Consider the following 17,941-nt stretch of genomic DNA (forward strand, 5'->3'; position numbering starts at 1 on the left):
TTGATGATTTATTGCATCAAACATGGGCCAGCCTATTTGTAAATTTTCTTCAAATAAGGTGGTTTTTGCTTTGCTTTTTAATTTAAGGAAGAAAGATCATTTCTGGAACAAGTACTTCAAACTATTAAAAGCTTATGACAAACAAATATACTGCCACTGTCCTGAAGTATTTCTTCCTTCTTTAACTTTTGGAACACTTTATAGTCATGAGTTTAATGTTTTGATTTTAATTTTTTAAATTATGAGTTCTATATGGTTGTAGAATGCAGAGGTTTGCATAAAATATGTTCAGTGTAAGTCAGAAGTAATTCATGATGCTTAGGATTCATTGAAATATCTATGATATTAATATATGCCATAATTTTCACAATAATGTTGAATATAATTTTGCTAATTATTTTCTCTTAGTGTTACTAGTTAAATGGGGGTTGGCATGTCATAAGTAATAATGTCACATATGTATGAGTTTCTTACAAAAATTTATTTGCTGCTCAATTTTCTAACATTGCATCATTCCCTAAATAGTTTCAAGAATCAAATACAGTAGTAGTAATATTTGCTGAAAATTGGAAACTATAAAACCCCTCATTTTTCTGATAATCAAAAGAAGAGAGAAGATTTCAGATAACAAAGCTTTCTAGTTAATTTTTTTTCATCTACCATCTCTCAAAAGGCAGTTTTATAACTAAATATTAATTTTAATATTTTATATTATTTCCATTTATCTATTTATTTATTTTGGTAGTACTGGTAGGTAAGTCAGTGCACAGGCATCGTAGATCACAGAATTTTATATTTAAAGGTCTCCTATTTGAGATCCGATTTACCAGGAACAAGTTATCTTTATAACATTATTTAATTTCCTCATGTGCACATTGAATAGATTGAAAGGGCTAGAGAGAAATTAAAATAATGGTCTGAATTCCATTTGGTTGTGTTAAATTCACCAAATGATGGATGGAAATTTCAGCCTTGTAGGGTCCGCTGCCAGGTACAACAGTTATCTGCCCTCATAGAGATTCATTAATTACACTGAATGACTAAACTCATTGGAAGAAATAACTGATCCTGTCTCAAATTTGAGGTTTTCTTTAAAATGGAAAGTCATTATACCATTGTTCTGGAACTGTCAGATTCCATGCTGTTGTTCCAAGTTCACAGGAATTGATGTCAGGTACTTCTGGCATGTAGAGATGAGGGAGGGATTACAATAGAAGTGAACGCTTTCCCTTTTTCCCTGACTGTTTTGACCACCTGTCTTCACCCTTGGCAGTTCTGTTCTGAGGGGAATACGAGGAGCAGCACTGAAGATGGGACCACCACTGCTGGATTGTTGCCGTTAAGCAGCTTTCATGGCTTTTGTGGGAGCCTCCTTTTCATTAGTATTTGCAACATGTTCCCCAACAAAATGATTATGTTAGGCAGAGACATCACATCACTTACATTTCATAGCTCAGTGCAATTTTCATAAACTGCAAGGCAACATCCAAAAAAACATGACTCAGAATTAGAGTTTCAGAAGATTATTATATAGACATTATTTCCCTCAGGTCACGGGCTTTAGTCAAATTTGGAGGAGAATGAAATTGCCAACAGTGAAAAGCAGACAGAAAGGTATGAGTTCATGAGCAGAGAAATAACATTTTCATTTGTTCCTTCCCCATGGGAAAGATTCAGCATTCCGGTAAATGGAGACAGTTATAAGAAATGAATTTTTGTCAGCAGGGATGTGATTTTAAGGCTCACTTATCCATTGGCAATCTAGATTTCTAACCCCAGGAATCTAGGAAATTGCTACAGAATGTAGTCTTTATTATAAACAAGTTTTTTTTTTTTTTCCTGGTAGGGTTTGCCCCTTTCATTTCTTGCTCAGAGATTTTAAGGCAGACGACTTTTTTTTTTTTTTACCTTTTGGGAGTGAAATGACTGCAGAATTTCCCCATCTGCCATGAGTTTCTCCTCATTGCTGTTGCTGTGTGATGGAAACTTTTTTTCCTACCAAGCTTCCCCACTCTCCCCTTGCTTTTCCTAACTTCCTCTGTCAGCATGTGCAATGCAGCTATATTGGAAGCCACAACAATTACTAGTGCTGAATCCTGCGCCTCTGCCTCTGTTCCCAGCATTTGCAGGATGGCCTGTGATGCTATTGCTTCTCTGTTCTCAGACTTTTCTATGGACCTGAGAGAGTAAAGCAGGAAATATGGTTTTCCAGGTAGCTCTGATTTTACCCACGTATAACGGTCAAGGATTTGCAGGATTTCTGGAGGGTAATCCCAGACAACCTTCTTCATAATTAAAGAATGTTCTTTCATGGGAAATTTTAGTTTCCTTCTCAGTTTCATCGGATGCTTTTCAGCCCATTACTCATTCAAATTCTGTGCACAGGTTCTCCTGCTAGCTGTAGTACATCCTTGAGAGCAGAAGAGGTTTCATATACCCAAATCCTTCATTTCTAAAGATGCAGAGAGGTTCTGTAACATTAATCTCACCTTTATATTTTTCAATTTTTAATAACTTGAAAATATGTATATCTAATGTCTTCCTCCCCTGTGCATTTTTGCATATTTTAATATCTCTCTCAACACCATAAACTATTTTCCTGGCCTCATTTTTATTAGGAACTGTTATTGACTGCCAAAGTTTACTGAAAGCAAATCACATTTGCTTTCATTATTATTATGTCTACAATAAAATCATTGTGATTGTACTTGGTTAATAAATGAGAAATGATTACTTTAACTTAGCTCATTGGATTTGGCCCGTAAAATTCATCATGATTTATAAACTTTACCCCCAAACTTCCAAAGCTATTAGAAGGGAATGGGATAGTAGAGAAAGGAGAGACGTCCAGTTTGCACACCCAATCACATGTTTTGATTTCCTTATGTGTATGTATTGTGATGAAGGAGTCCCTGAACTGGCCAGAGTGTTGGCATTTTCTCATATTCTGTGGAGTCCAAGCAGTTACCTGAAAATTACTAATTGGTGACAGCCTCAGAGTCTCACTGTCTACCATCCACAGCCAGGGACAGGATGTCTGAGATCTACATTCTTGACACTTGCTCAAGAGCAACTAACTCAAGAGAAATTGTTCAACTTTCTGGTGTTCAATTTTGGTTTTTTCTTCTGTGAAATGGCAATGATTTTGCCTGTCCAAACCACTGTTACTATTATTCTCAGTAATGCTTACATGAAGGAAATGTTATTACAGGCTTTGAACTCCTAGAAATAGTTAACCCTCCTTGCTTTCCCATACCATTTCATAATACTTAGTCTTCTTGATTAAGAAGATAACACAGTAAAACTGTTAAATGGAATGAAGTAGTGTTAATTTTAAATTTGGATCATTCTTCAAAAAACATGTTGTTTCAATATGCTTGTTCTTGAAAGTCTTTCTATAATGTATTCAGTGTATTTTTGCCTTAGCATGGTCTAGCAATTACAATTGAATCTCTCTCTGATGATGGATCATCTTGCATAGCCATGGGGCCAAGATATTGGAATGCAGTTCTTTCTATACCAAGAAATGGATATAAAATGAAAGTCTTATGGGAAGTTGGCCTGGATTTGCTCTGTTCTCAAGCCATACCTTGGAGTTGCTTTTTAATAAGTAAATTGCTTATATGAACTGGTTTCTTGGTGTTTTACCTAGTTTTTTTCTTAAAGTGAAATAAAAACTTACCTTGGTCACACCGAAAAAAAAAAAAAAGCGTAGTACCAATGTAAAATACCATTATTGTCTTCATAGGAGTCATGGAATGTTTAGATGGTCTGACTTGATTAAATGCTTTGCCTATAGTTTTTCAAAATTTCAAAGAAGGTATTTCCTCTGTCAAGTTTCCAGATTTTATATATAATAATAATTATGATCCAGGCTAGCAGTTATTGAGCTTTAACTGTGTGCCACGCACTGTTCTAAGCATGTTTCAGGTGATAACTCAATTATTCCTGACCACCATTTCATCAAGGAGGCACTAACTGCTATCTCCATTTTTCCAATAAGGAAACTGAGGCTTAGAAAGTTTCAGATATTTAAAGTCATATAGCGAGTAGCTGACTGAGCCAGTATTTGAATAGCCTGATAGAAGAACCTGTGCTCATAACCACTGCACTGTGATGCCTCAAAGGTATTGGGATATAGAAGAGTACATCCGGACTTACTGACTTTTACTATGGGCTTTGCATGGTGTTTGATTAGATACTTTGTTTATATTGTATAGTTTCAAAACAATTCTATCGGGTAGATTTTATTATTGATACTTTATAAATGAAGAATTTGGGACTCAGAAAAGGTGAGGCTGTTAACCAAGATTATGAGGCTGTGGATAACTGAGGGAGCAGAGATTTGAACCTTACAACACAAATTCAGGTTCTGGCCTGGGATATAATTAAACAAATGAACTTTCTCTCTAAGAAAGGTTGTTTTCATCATGTGTAAGAGAGGTAAGTTTCCTGTATACCACCCCACCCCTAGCAAGGATTTGTGGGTTCTTATTGTTTTTTTAGTTGAATCTATTTGTACTGCATTGGAATGATCTCATCTCTTTCTGTTCACAGAATTTCTTCAAGTCATTGCTGACGTATACTGGTTCTTCTTCCTGTTAGTGGTTTGTGTTTGATTGTTTGACCATTACAGTTAACATCATTCTTTTTTGTCATTTGTGAGAAGTACAATTTTTCTGAGTTTTGGACCCCTAATATTATGTTTGTTAGCCCCCTGAAGAGTGAGTGTCCCTCTGGTGCCATTAGCAGCTTGTCCAATGTCCCGAGAACGTTTTAAGAGAAATCTGAATGGCAGCACCACTTGTATACTAGTTAAAAATAAAGCTCTTCTTGAGTCCTCTTTAAGCCTGCCAAGACACAGAGGGTTGGCTGTCTGTTTTCTTTGCCATTACTGACATCATTTAGAACTTCTGGTGTAATAAAAAGGGATTTTAATGGAAAGTTGTTTTTCTTTTTCCTGTTGCAGTAGAATAGCCTGTTTTCACATAGCTATGCATTGCTAAAGATATAGAATGGACTTTTAGCAGGTCCTACAAAGCCCTGGTGAATCTCCACTGTTGTATGACAGAGTCTTGGGTCTGTGTTTTGGAATGCCTTGGCAGCAAGTGGGTGGCAGTGAACAGCCCACTGTGACTCATGGGCAAGTCTGTTGTTTATGGCTGTGTTTTAATGGGCTAGGCCTCCTGCCATCTCATTTTCCTGTCTTGTCTTCTCTTTTGTTTGCCTTTGCTCCACCTTTGGCCCAGCTGGACACCATGGGCTTCACCTGAGTCATTTGGAATGCAAGCCCATCACAGGAGGTAACTCATCTCCCCTTGGCAATGTATGGCTCAGAGAGAATTAGAACTAAACTCTGGGTGCTTGTCTCCAGCCACGCCTATACAAGTGGAGAAAATGCATGGGTTTGTGAGTCTGCATATATTTCACATTCTCATGAATATGTCTTTGAGTCCAAATAAATATATCTCTTTTCCTTCTTGATCTTAGAAGTTAATTATGCAGGTCCTGAAAAATGAGTCTTAGTTACTCGCAGGCCAAGAAGTGAACAGTTCTTCAGGAACAGCTGTGATTATCCAGAGATGTTACCTTGTGCTTTCTCCTCATGTATTTTTGACACCTGCACATCATCACCTTTCTCGGCACTTCCAGCAGTGTCACTTGCTAGTTTGACAGACCAGAGACTCTCAAACCCATTTCTTACTTCCTGTGTCCATATGGATGGTTTTTATCACATGATTTGGCAGACATTTTCTGAAAATTTCTATTTACCTTTTCACAGCTCTGCTAAAGAATGGTGAACTGGACCCACATACTCAACTTATGAAGTGGGATTTCCCCAGAAAAAGGAATGGGAGGCAGAAACCTAAGAACAAAGGCTCCTTCTTTATTTATAAAGTTGGTCTCTAAACTTAATATAAATTTTATGATCTAGAGGGGATTATAGGACTCTGAGACCAACTCTTTCTAGCTTGTCACCATCCTTGGTGTAACCTTCATTGCAAATGCTGGGATCAGTTCTTTGGTTGGGCAAAGAGATTCTTTCAGGGTGGTATTTTATCTCCTCAGACTCTTTCAGATCCCGCTGGGATGCTCAACATAATCATTTTTTGCATAACTCCTATGAGGTAATTCTGTAGCTTGGGTAGAGGTCAGAGAAACTAATACCAGAACGTATGATGCTGTTAACAGAAAATAATAGGGGTCCTCTCTCTGAAAAATATCTCACAAAGGAGACTTTCTGTGCTGCTCCTGGTACATGTGGTAAGCATAGAAATAGTTTATTGTGAAAGTAGTTAAGCCACAGGTCTTTCTAAGGCATAATTGTATCCTCCAAGGAAACCAAAATAAATACCAGCCTAATAAACTTCAGATTTAAAAAAATAAGTTATCCAAATGCATTTCTGTAAGAAGAAAAATTTAAGAGGTTGGTGTGTTCTTATTCTGCTTTGATTCACTTCCTATGCTGTCCTATCCCAGTTCAGTCTTAAAATGAAAGAAAATGCATACTTTATCATTTGAGAAAGAATGATAGTACAAAAGTCAGTCTTTCAGAGGGGGAGTAAATTTTAATGGAATTTTCTTAAAACACATGCCACATGCTACACACACACACACACACACACACACTTTTCCCCCATTCCCCCTGGAGGTCAATAAATGTGTCCCTATACTCCTTGTCAAGGAGGACCTTCGTTGGGGCCTCCATGTCCCCCTGCCAGCTCTCCCTGCTCTCCCCTTTGCCCTGTGTCAGTCCTGTGGTCCCTCCTCACTCCAGTTCTCTGACCAGCCCTTGGCTTCCTGTCTCCCTGTGCGGTTTGGACCAGCTGTACGAACGGCAGCCTGCGTTTTCTGCCAGCCCTTTAACTGCACGTACCTGTCACTTTCCAGGCCTAGGATATGTCAGTGGTCTGACTTCTCCGTTTTCACTGCCCTTTCTAGCCTACTTCACTGATGATTGTCACCATCCATATCCTTAAATATGGCTAGTCCCCCAAGATTCCCCTCACGGTTCATTATTATTATTGCTTATCCTTATTTTATTAAATAAAGGTATGAAAAATAATATAATAAGCATGTACCCAACACCAGCTTTAAAAGTAAGACATTTCAGTATAGTTGAAGCTCTTATTATAATTCTGATCATATGCTCCTCTGAGTCCAGAAGTGATAACCACAATTCTGAATTTATGTTTATGTTATGCATCTATACATACTCTATCTGCATAAATTAGCAAATATTATTTAGTATGCTTATATTTTGAAAAATTCCATCTTACTACATATATATTTGCACTTTAGCAGCTTTTTAAAACTGAGCAATATGTTTATGAGATTAATTCAATTCAATTGCTCTGTTTGGCTCTTCTACTACTGTGTTATATACTAGTTTAAGGCTACGCCACCATTTATCTATTCTATCTATGAACATTTAGATTGTTTTCAATTTTTTACCGTTACAAATAACGCTGCTATGAACCTTCTTGTACAAATCTCCTTGCACACGTGTTCATTTGTTATTTCAGCAAATTGTATTGAATACCTATTAGCACTTGGCATGATTGGTGCATGGCTGCTGAACCAGGTTGTTATCTTCCAGCTGTATGCTCTGGAGGGGACTTTAAGGGAAATTTGGTGGCAGGAATCCTCTCACCAGTCCTCTTAACACTCATCTCGCTTTTCCTTGGCCATCTTTCATGGGTCTTTTGAAGTTAATTTCATAAACACAGTCTTAATCTTTACTGTTACGCTCAAAAACATTCCATGGCTTCCTGTTATTTATGGTATAAAGCTAATACTCCTCAGCTTGCTATTCAAGAACCATCCTAGCCTAACCTTATTTTGGTCTTTGTATTGTTTACATCTCAATCCTTGCATTCCAGTGTCATTTCTCTTTCATGCCTCCTGTGATCTTTCTTTATCCTTAGTTGTCTTTCTTGTTTTAAACTTTATCCAGGATGTTGAAATTCTACTCAAGATCCTGATGAAATACTTTCTTATCTATGTACATCTGATTCTAACTTACATTACAGCTAGTTAGGTATACATTTGCTTAGCTAACCATGAGCAGGAACCACATGATAAATGCCTCAAACACAGTAGGACCTCATTAATTAAAATAACAATCATGTTAAATTGAATAGATCACTTGATTCTCAGCCTTGCTGTTAAAACACTTTAATACTGTTAATGGGAGACGAAGTAGATAACAAGCAAATGTTTTAATTCTCTACTGCAGTTTTCAGACATTTCTGTCTTCCAGTATGTAGTTTACTAACCAGGCAGCCATCCTTAGTGGGACCCTTTTCCACTTCAGGGTGGGGCAGGTTAAGGATAAAACAGACTTTGGTAAGAGAGGAGGAGGCCTCTTCATTAAAAAAAGAGAGAGAGAACATACTCTCACCTCAGCAGCATCTACCTAAAGCATATTTGAAGCAGCCCTGTTCCAGTGTGTTGGCTACATCCTTTCAGCCTTTTGAGTGATCTAGCACAGGTTGATCACCTGTCACCAATTAGGCCCTTCAACTTAGCTCCTGCTCCCAGGGTAGAAGGCAGATTGTGGCAGCTTGTGAATAAGGGAAGTCTGAGTCCACTGTGTGTCCGTGTTTCCATTTTGAAGGAAATGGGAGAAATGAGGCCAGTGGTTTGATAAATTATATCAAAAATAGTCCCTTCATGCTAATGGAGTGTGAAGAAGCTGATGTACTGGAGATGATCTATAATATTTCATATTTCTCTGAGGAGAAAAATGATAAACTTGATGATGTGTGATTTATTCACGTTTCTCCAGATGAAAAAAAAAAAAAATCCTCAAGTCAACTGCCTGTTTCTCACTCCCAGAAGCTGGCTTGTGGGTTTTACACTGGGATTGAAGGCTGGCTTTTTTAGAGAAATGCCTAGAGAGACTTTGATGAATCACCAGACCTTTGGCAATTGGCTGTAAGAGGGTAATTAGGCCAGCGTTGCCTCTGTTTTGTCATCGCAATTTTAGGGCTCTACACCACCAGTTGACAGATATGTCAGTTAGTACATTTCTTACCTGAGACTTCTCTTGCTGCTCCCTACCCTCATGGTTTTGGCCCTTAGTCCTTCCCTGCAGCTCAGCGCTGGACAGCAGTAGCTTTTGCAATCAAAGAACTGTTCCTTGGAAGCCATGCTGAGAGGGACATGGTTTTCAGCCCTGCCTGTGCAGACTCGAACCACAGGGGATCTGGTTAATTCCCTTTCCTCTTCTTCCTGCCTGTCACCCTTTGGGTCAAGTGCTACTCAGAGCCAGAAGCTTCTTTAATAACTGAAAATGGCACCCCTGGCCTGGGTCATTTCACTCTAAATAGCCCCCTGGAGGAGATTAGAAACAGAGGTTGTCTTAGACAACTTGAGTTAGCAGGTAAATTGTGCTTTTTCTTTTTTCTGTCTTTTTTTGGTGGAGGGGTACCCCTTCTGTTACTGGCCATCACTCATTATAGGACTCCTCTTTACAACCGCCTGCCCCATGTGGCCATTTTCTCCCTGGACTCACTCCTTCCTTTCATCTTTAGTCAACTGCCCTAATCTTCCAAGAGTGCAGTAATAAATACATTTGCTGATTGTATTTTTGTGATTATGTTAGTGGGTATTAAAAGCTTAAGACTGACCTTTATGAAACAAATGGTTTACATTTTAATAAATCTTTGAGACTCTGTATAGAAGCACCTGATTGAAGGATAACTTCCACGAATGTGTAGAGATTTTGTGAGAAAAGGTTTTCCGGGGAGTCTCAGGACATTCTTTGTGAGGTGACCATTTTCTCTTAAGTTCACAGGGTCAGCCAAATGGATGTATCTCTCAGCTTATGGCTGTCCATCTACCCAGATCCTTTTTCTAGTCTCAAACTAAACATTCATTTTTTTTTAGGTCTGCTGTAGATCCATTTACAGGTACCACACTGATGGTTTCAGGAAAACAGATTTCATTAAAACATATTTCATTGTATAAGTAGTTTTCAGGTTCCTCTAGTGATTTAGAAATTTTAAAGACATTTTGGAGTGTGATTTGTAGACAGTAATGGCTTTTAGGACATAATACCCCAAAATATGGCTGGCTCTTTGACATATTGACCATTTCAAGATGAAGGAATTTGAGAATGCCAGATGCAGGAAAGACTTTCTGACCTTTCCCTATAGCGGGTCATAAAACCCTTCTATGAGCCCTCCCTGTATCCAGAGGAAAGGAGTGTCCTTATCGCTCAAGATGGAGGAATTCAAAAAGGAATCTGAGTGAACAGGCTTTGCTACATTTCCCCCACTTCACTACACTTAGCTCAAACCTTTTTTTCTCTGGCATTTTTCCAGGACTTTTCCCTCTTCATCAAACCCAGCATAAAAATGTCCAGGTTTAACCACCTCTTTGGGTCTTTATTTCCTTATGAAGACTTCTGTGTTGTGTAAAACTTTAAAATTAAATAGATTTGTATGCATTTTTCTTTTTAATGTCTTGTTACAGGGGCTGCAGCACAGAATGTATAAGGGTAAAAGGAAAAGATAATTTTCCTCCCTTACAATTCTAACATAAAGGGACAGTAAAAGACTGGTCACTCCACTTGCTCCAGAGGGCTGGGACAAAAGCTGACAAAAGCTGACAGAAGGCAAGAATTCTTAGCAACTCAGTTTCCCAAATCTGTCTGTAGTGCCCTATCAAGAGAGGAACATAAACATTTCTCATCCTTGTCCCCTCCTTTCTGAATTCAGATTAGTAGGAGAAAAACCTTTGTAATAAATAACATTTGTAAGCTTCTTGTTAATCTGTCTCTTGTTACCGAGGCTTCAGCTGACAATTTAGAGGGGAAATAGGAAAAGATATTTTTCCGCCCCTGCAGCAGCGTGTTAATTCATTGGGACTGTTAAGTGAGTTTGCCTTCCCCTCGTCTATTTCCTGCCTGCTTCAAGTGAGATCTACCATATTGTGGCAGCCTCCTTATTTAATGATTCCTATGGAGTAGAATCAGAACACTGTGGTAAAGAGTGTGATCAGATAAGATAATATTAGACATTTAGGAGGAATACTTATAAAACAAATCAGCTCTAAAAGTGCTATCTTATAAAACTTTCTTTAAAAAAATAATGTCTGTATAGAAATAAGCTAGTTTTGTTTGTTTAAACTTAAGGTTCACTCTCTTAGAATCTGGATACCTAGTTTTGGGTATTAGACTTTAGTCACATAATTTAACCATTCTATGCCTTAATTTCCTCATCAGGAAACAGTGGTGGCATTAATGAAAATGTAAGTACTGTTTTTGCATCAAGTGCCAATTAACTTATATAGTATTTAGCTTACTATTGTAGGAGTGGTACTGTAAAAGTCTTCAATTTGGTTAATCATTTTCTCAGTTGCTCTCTTTATGGGAGCCATCTTTATGTTTATTTATAGTCAAGCCATTCTTAGAACTTTATATGGCAAGAAAAATCCCAAAGAACAATATTCTAGAGCCATTATCTGCTCCTACCACACCCTACAGACTTGGACAGCTGGAAAACCCTCCATGGGCATGCATGAAGCACTCTCACTAATTAACCATGAAATAAGGGAGTTTTCTTCTAACTGTTCTCTGGCCAAAATAGCTTGGGGCCAAAGAAAGCTTCACAAACACTCCTTTAATTTTGTTCTATCATTTTGTAACAACCAAAAGAACTGAAATTTAAAGAGGAAGCAGAAGTATCTATTCCAGTTTGGCCAGTGAGGGTGAGTTTTTGAGAGAAATTCTGAAGAGTAAGATTTTCTTTAAGAAGGGTCAGCACTCCCTGGCTGATGTGGCTCAGTGGATTGAGTACAGGCATCACCTGGTTGGGTGCATGCAAGAGGCAACCAATAGATGTTTCTCTCACACATTGATATTTCTCTCCCTCTCTTTCTCTCTTCCTTTCCTTCTCTCAAAAAATAAATAAAATTTATCATTTGTCCCGTTAATTCAGTGTACTAGTGATTTGTCAATTCTTCAGTTGACAGCTTTTCTTAGATTAAAATTTTTTCACATTGTTCTTTTGCTGAAGAGCATATTCAGATAAGTGTAATTACCATGCCTGAACTCAAGAAGAAAACCAACTGGTTGTGTACCAATAAAAAGATGAGTAGCCACAGAATGTGGATAGTAATCCCAAACTAGACACGGAGAAGGCAAGTACCAAGGCTGGAGGAAAAAGTCTTTGCAGATGCTAGGGAAGGCTTCCCAGGAGTTCTGCCTCCCAGAGATAAGAAGTTCTGGATCTGACCCTACATTTCTTCTAGAACTAAGGTACTACACCTTTTCCCTTCTGGCTATGTCTTTGTTGGTTGTGTGTCTCTCCCACTGCAGTATAATCTAGCTGTCATTCTTATTAGTATTCCCAAGTTTTAGGACAATATCTGACCTCATGGTCAATATGTACTTTTTGAATTATGAAGTAATTGAAGCAAAGATTCACATATAACTGTTCTTCTTGACTAGACAGGTTTTTGACTGTTCCAAGGTTTGAGGCTTTCTCAGCCCTCTTATTTTCTGGTCCAAAGGCTGTCTGAAACTAAAGAAGAAAAAAAATCCATTGTACTTATCTAGTGGCTACAGATTAGAAGTACCTTCAGTAGTTAGAGATGTGCCTTTGAGGATACTAAACCCAGGCAAGGTCCTTTTCTTTCAATATTAAATTCTGTTTTGTGACTTGTACAGATTTCTTTGGGGGCTTCCTTTCTTTCAAGTTATATTTTACTGTAAGATGTACATACCCTAGAACTGTTCATCTTAATTATAACTTATAGATGACAGTGAGATAAATATGTCTGCCACCAAATGTGACTATCAGATGCTTTTGAAATACTATTTAATACCTCACATTATATAGGTATTTATGCATATCTGTCTCCTTCATTAGATTTTAAACTTCTTGAAGTAATTTTTACTCATTTTTTTATTCCCACTATTTAGTAAAGGATGGCACATAGTAGACCCTTCAGGAATTGATACTCACTAGTGTATTGTGACAGTTCATTCCAACACCCTTGAATTGTTCCTGTCCATCAGGTACAGCAAATAATTTGAGGCATAAAAACCAAAGGTTTCGTTTTGGGCCCAGATAACATTAAACTACTTTTTATGACCTTAACTAATCATGAAATCAATGCTTTTTTTAGGCCTTTTCTTGTGTGCGAGGCCACTTGTTTCACTGTTTATAATAGCAGAAGAATATGTATGGCATTAATCTGAAGATTGAACAAATAATTTCATTATGGCTTGCAGAGAAAGAAGAGTCAAAGTGAGGCTTTGTTTCATGCTATTTAGGACTGAAAAGTCAGTCACGAAGATACTACTTTTTGTTCTACTTTTGGAGATCATGTGCTTTTCGGAAGCATTACCAACCTAGACTCAGGCCTATATAGTTTAGACCTTCGAGTATTTCCATATGTGCAATCAAAGAATAAAAATTGATTAATATATGATACAAGTTTTAAATTATTCTTGGAACATGTCATCACTAGTGGCATAGTAGTGCTTTGCTCTTTGCTCTGCAGGCCAACAGGATTTGTATGAGAGTAAGAGATCTAGACTTAGAGTTTATTGAGGAAAAAATGTTGTATTAAATATTGAAATTTTACATTAAAAAAATATGTTGCCTTAAGAAATGTCTGAATCTCTAGAGAATTTTTATAAGAGTTTATCTGAGCAAAACTGACAACATATGCCAGGAAGCAAGATCTCAAATGCTCCATAGAATAACAGTTCTGCGTTTTCTTTTATGCATTTCAAATTAAGGAGAGAACTTAAGGAAGATCACATGAAGGTGGGAGAAAGCAAAGCCAGGATTGGATTACAGAATAGCTAACATTATTTACTATCTTAGAAGGAGGAGTCTGAAAAGAGGCTTTTCAAAGGTGTGTGATCTCAGATGCATTGAATGAATGGACAGGGTTTGCTTAAGGCAAAGATAGGCCTTTTGCCTAAAAAGTTATGTGCCTGGGGCATGACTTCCCACCAAGACCTGCCCGGTTAGAAATGTATGATTTACTACATACAGCATTCCTTTTCTGTCCATATATATATATATATATATATATATATTGTTTTGGAAAATGAGGATTTCAAAAAAAAAAAATATGGTCTGCTTTGAAGGAGATAATTACAGGAAATATTTCAGTATGGATTAGATCTACCTCTCAGAATGAAATTTTAGCATTCATGGTGGCAAAAGGTAATTTCTTAGTTGCTTGGGCTTTATCAGAGTTAAAGTACATTATCAATACAGCTATATATAATGAGGTTGCATTTTATGGAAATTTTGGTATGATGTCTGAAAAACCTAACGTTGTCTTTATGTTTGAAAGCCAGGAAAAACTACACCAATTTGTTTATAGGAATTTATTTTCTACAATTTTCCCTTAGAAGCCACACAGGAAGCATTCATCATTGGGTGATGATTGAGCCTGAAGACCAGCTGTTGTTTACTTGTTGTTTATCGGCTTAAATAAGAAACTTAAGGAGGGTTTAATTACGTCTTTTTTTCTGCTTAATAGGAGGTCTTTCTGCCTGGCTGGGTGGCTCAGTGGGTTTGAGGATCATCCAGTACACCAGAAAAGTTGCGGGTTTGATTCCTACATTGTGGGTTCAATCTCCAGTTGGGGTGTGTATAGGAAGCAACTGATCTCTTTCTCTCTCCCTCCCCACCTTCTCCTTCCCTTCTTCTCTCTCTACAATCAATAAACATATCTTTGGGTGAGGATTAAAAATATATAATTTTGTTATACTCTTGTCAAGTTGTTTTTGTGTGAGAGTAGGATGTTGCTTGTCAATATGTTTTGACTTTCTGTTTACATTTGTTGCTTACTGCCACTCCTGAACCAAGACATAAGTTGATCACATATTATAAAGATAGGTGTTGGTAATGATAATGATTATTAACACTCATGGCACATATAAAATGAGTAATTATAATAGAGCAGTTTTATGAGGTAGGTACTTCTATTATCCCAGTGTTTCAGATAAGGAAACTGAAGCATCAGAGGTTATATAGAACATGCCAAAAGTCTTGTAGCTAATATGTGGTAGGGTCAGGATTCAAACTCAGGTATTCTAGTTCTATAATCCATATTCTTAACCACTCATCAATATAATGACTTTGCTAATCTAATTTTGACTTGACAATATATTTAATGTAAGAGTAGGAGATTAGTAGAAAAGCTATTCCAAAGAATTTTTAAATTTATATGAACATGAGTTCGCCTCAGTAGAACATAAAGTAAAATTAGAATGATATAAAAAAGATTAGCATGGCCCCTGTATAAGAATAACACACAAATTCACAAAGAAGTCCACATTTTTAAAAAATATGGGGAAAAAAATATGGACTTGAGAATATAATGTGACAGGGAAGAGTTTCCACTCCATTTTTGTTTGTAACATTTTAATCTTTACATGATAGTCACATATGTAAGAATAGTGTTTATGTGATGTTTAGGTTAAATGTATAATTTAAGAATATTATACTTTCAAGTTTAAGAATAATGTTTAAAGTGTGTATCATGGTGTTCAGGATAAGTTTAAGAAAATGGCCACCTTATCCTTGATCTAAGATATCTTAGATCATATGGATATATGGAAATAAACTAAGATAATTAACTGTTAAATCATTTATAATGGCTTCTGATTGAAATGATTGCATGAATATTTTTCCCTTGTCTTCCAGGTGCATATAGACTGGATTATGCTTAAATATTCATGTGGCCAAAGCTTTCCTCTTTGATTAAGAGGCCATCTAGTGAAAAATTAGACTGCAATAAAGCAGTTATTCAGCCTTGATTTTCCATGAGGGAAGCTTTGTCACAGCTACTACTAATTCTGACACTAAAAGCATCTGAACCTATTATTCAAATTAATGGATCCTTAGACTGAATAAATTTCAAAGGACTGTTCTGTTGATATCAGATATCTAAGAATCGACAAGTGTAGTAATAAGACTAAGAGGAAGAATATAGATTGTCAGACATGCTCAACTAGCCTTGTTTTGGAATCCCACCAAAAAGGAAATTACTGGTGCTTGTGTCAAGTAGCTGAAAGATAGCTTTGTCATATTAATGGCAATCGGCACTCTCCGGCCATCATTACTTCTGCCAGAATGACTTGACTGTTTCTCTACTAAAGGGAAGGGTCTAAAGCCTTGAGTATATAATAATTCACTTGATAAAGTCCAGGTTTTTGATAAACAAGTCATATTAACCCCCTAAAATTGGTTATAAATCTTAATTTACTTCCTTATCCTATTGCATTCATTAATATTGGTGATACACTGACAGTTATTGAGGGGCATTGTGTGCCAGGGACTTGTTGAGTGCTTCTGTGCAGACATACATACTTCTCATTGAGGCCAGGATTATGATTCCACAGCTGTTTGAGTAAGGGCCAGCCTTGAAAGGCCAAGTTGTTGTTGTTGTTTTGTTTTGTTTTGTTTTTAAGAATTTTTATGAGTTTATTTGAGTCAAACTGACGGCAATTAATGGGAAGCAACAGATTAAGAAAATACTCCAGAAAATGACAGTTTTGTGGCTTATTGTATACATTCAAGTAAAAGGAAGAGACTTGAGTGGGGTTTATGTGAAATCCTTTGGTGGTAGAAAATCTCTGAGATTGGATAAAAAGCAAAATGGAGAGACACATACTTCTTTTACGTTGGTGGGTACAGGATCGTTAACATTTACATCACATGTAGATGTATGTGGGGAACAAGAAAGCAATGGAGTCTAGTGCTGTGGTGCCTACTCTTGTGCCTTTGAGGTGACTGGAAAAAAAAGCATTTTACATTTCAAAGATATGTTATCTTAGATGCACAAAGATAATTGGCAGACTCACTTAAGGTAACCTTTGTCTAGAAAGCTACGGCCTAAGGGAAGGCCAAGTATTTTAGGGAAGATCTTCCAGGAGAGAGAGGAGGGCAGCTGCTCTGAGAAGGGCCAGGAGGCTACATAGGTGGACAGCGCCTTGAGATTGAGGAGCGCAGAAAAATGGAGATGAGATCTGCCTGATGTGGGAATGATCATAGAAAGAGATTTAGGAAGATATGTCCTGAGGGACTAGGGGAGGAGGGGTAATCTCCATCAGTAGAGTAGAAATGAGTTGGGTTACCTGTGATTCTGTCTGAAATAAGCAGCCCATCAGGTGTGAGCTTGAGAAAAAGAACTGTAGGATTTGGTAATTACACCAGCAGTTTGAAGAATGAGAGGACTGAACCCTGTATTTTCTTTAGAACTTTTAAGAACTTCATATGAGATTGACTCTCAGCATCCTCTAAATATGAGCTGTGTTCCCTGTTAGGGAATTCCACCATTTCCTAGCCTGTGAACTTAGATGGGTGTTTTGTTTTCTTTTATTGTCTAGCTGTTTGTCTATAAGTCTAGATATGTATTTGTCTATATCTCTAGTAAAGAAAAGGGCTCCTAAATGAAACTTGAAATAAGCCAAAGGTTTCCAAGAATTATAAGAATTATAGCAAGGATTGCTCAGCACTGGTGATTACCCAGAGTAACCTGATGAAAGAAGGACTGAGTTCTTTGTTCCAAAGATGATGTCAGTGCTGCAAGTAGAGAGCCGACTGCCCGGGCCCACCCTCATTTCAACGGAGAGTGTGCCTGTAAGTTCCCCTACCAATTCTAATTAGATGGTAATGAAGGAAAATGATGTCAATCAAAAACCAAAGAAGGAAATCTTATGGCCAAAATTTAATATATGTGGACTTTGAGAAAGAAGACAGTAAACACCAGAGGAGGAAAAATGGGACTGTAGTATTTTGCTTTATGTAAGCCAGATTCCCGGCCATGACGCTGAATTTTTCTCCAGGCAATATTTAATTATTGATTTCCTCAATAAGGAAAGTTTCTTAGGTATATAAGGCTTGGAGCCATCATATCTATGTGAGAAGCTACTTTGCCTGCTTGAGTCTCAGTTTCT

General features: G+C 37.3%; 1 protein-coding gene and 1 non-coding gene across 5 annotated transcripts in view; both read left to right on the plus strand.

Moving 5' to 3' along the window:
• AUTS2 (activator of transcription and developmental regulator AUTS2) overlaps nucleotides 1-17,941 on the plus strand; it is a 1,178,499-nt gene that overhangs the window by 604,015 nt on the left and 556,543 nt on the right. The window lies entirely within an intron of this gene.
• Nucleotides 15,218-15,322, plus strand: LOC150009139 (U6 spliceosomal RNA). Its single transcript, XR_016511488.1, has one exon. It is a non-coding gene; the product is annotated as a U6 spliceosomal RNA (small nuclear RNA).

The sequence above is a fragment of the Furipterus horrens genome, unplaced genomic scaffold (genome assembly GCF_987537825.1).
Source record: "Furipterus horrens unplaced genomic scaffold, mFurHor1.1.pri manual_scaffold_5, whole genome shotgun sequence".
Taxonomy (NCBI): domain Eukaryota; kingdom Metazoa; phylum Chordata; class Mammalia; order Chiroptera; family Furipteridae; genus Furipterus; species Furipterus horrens.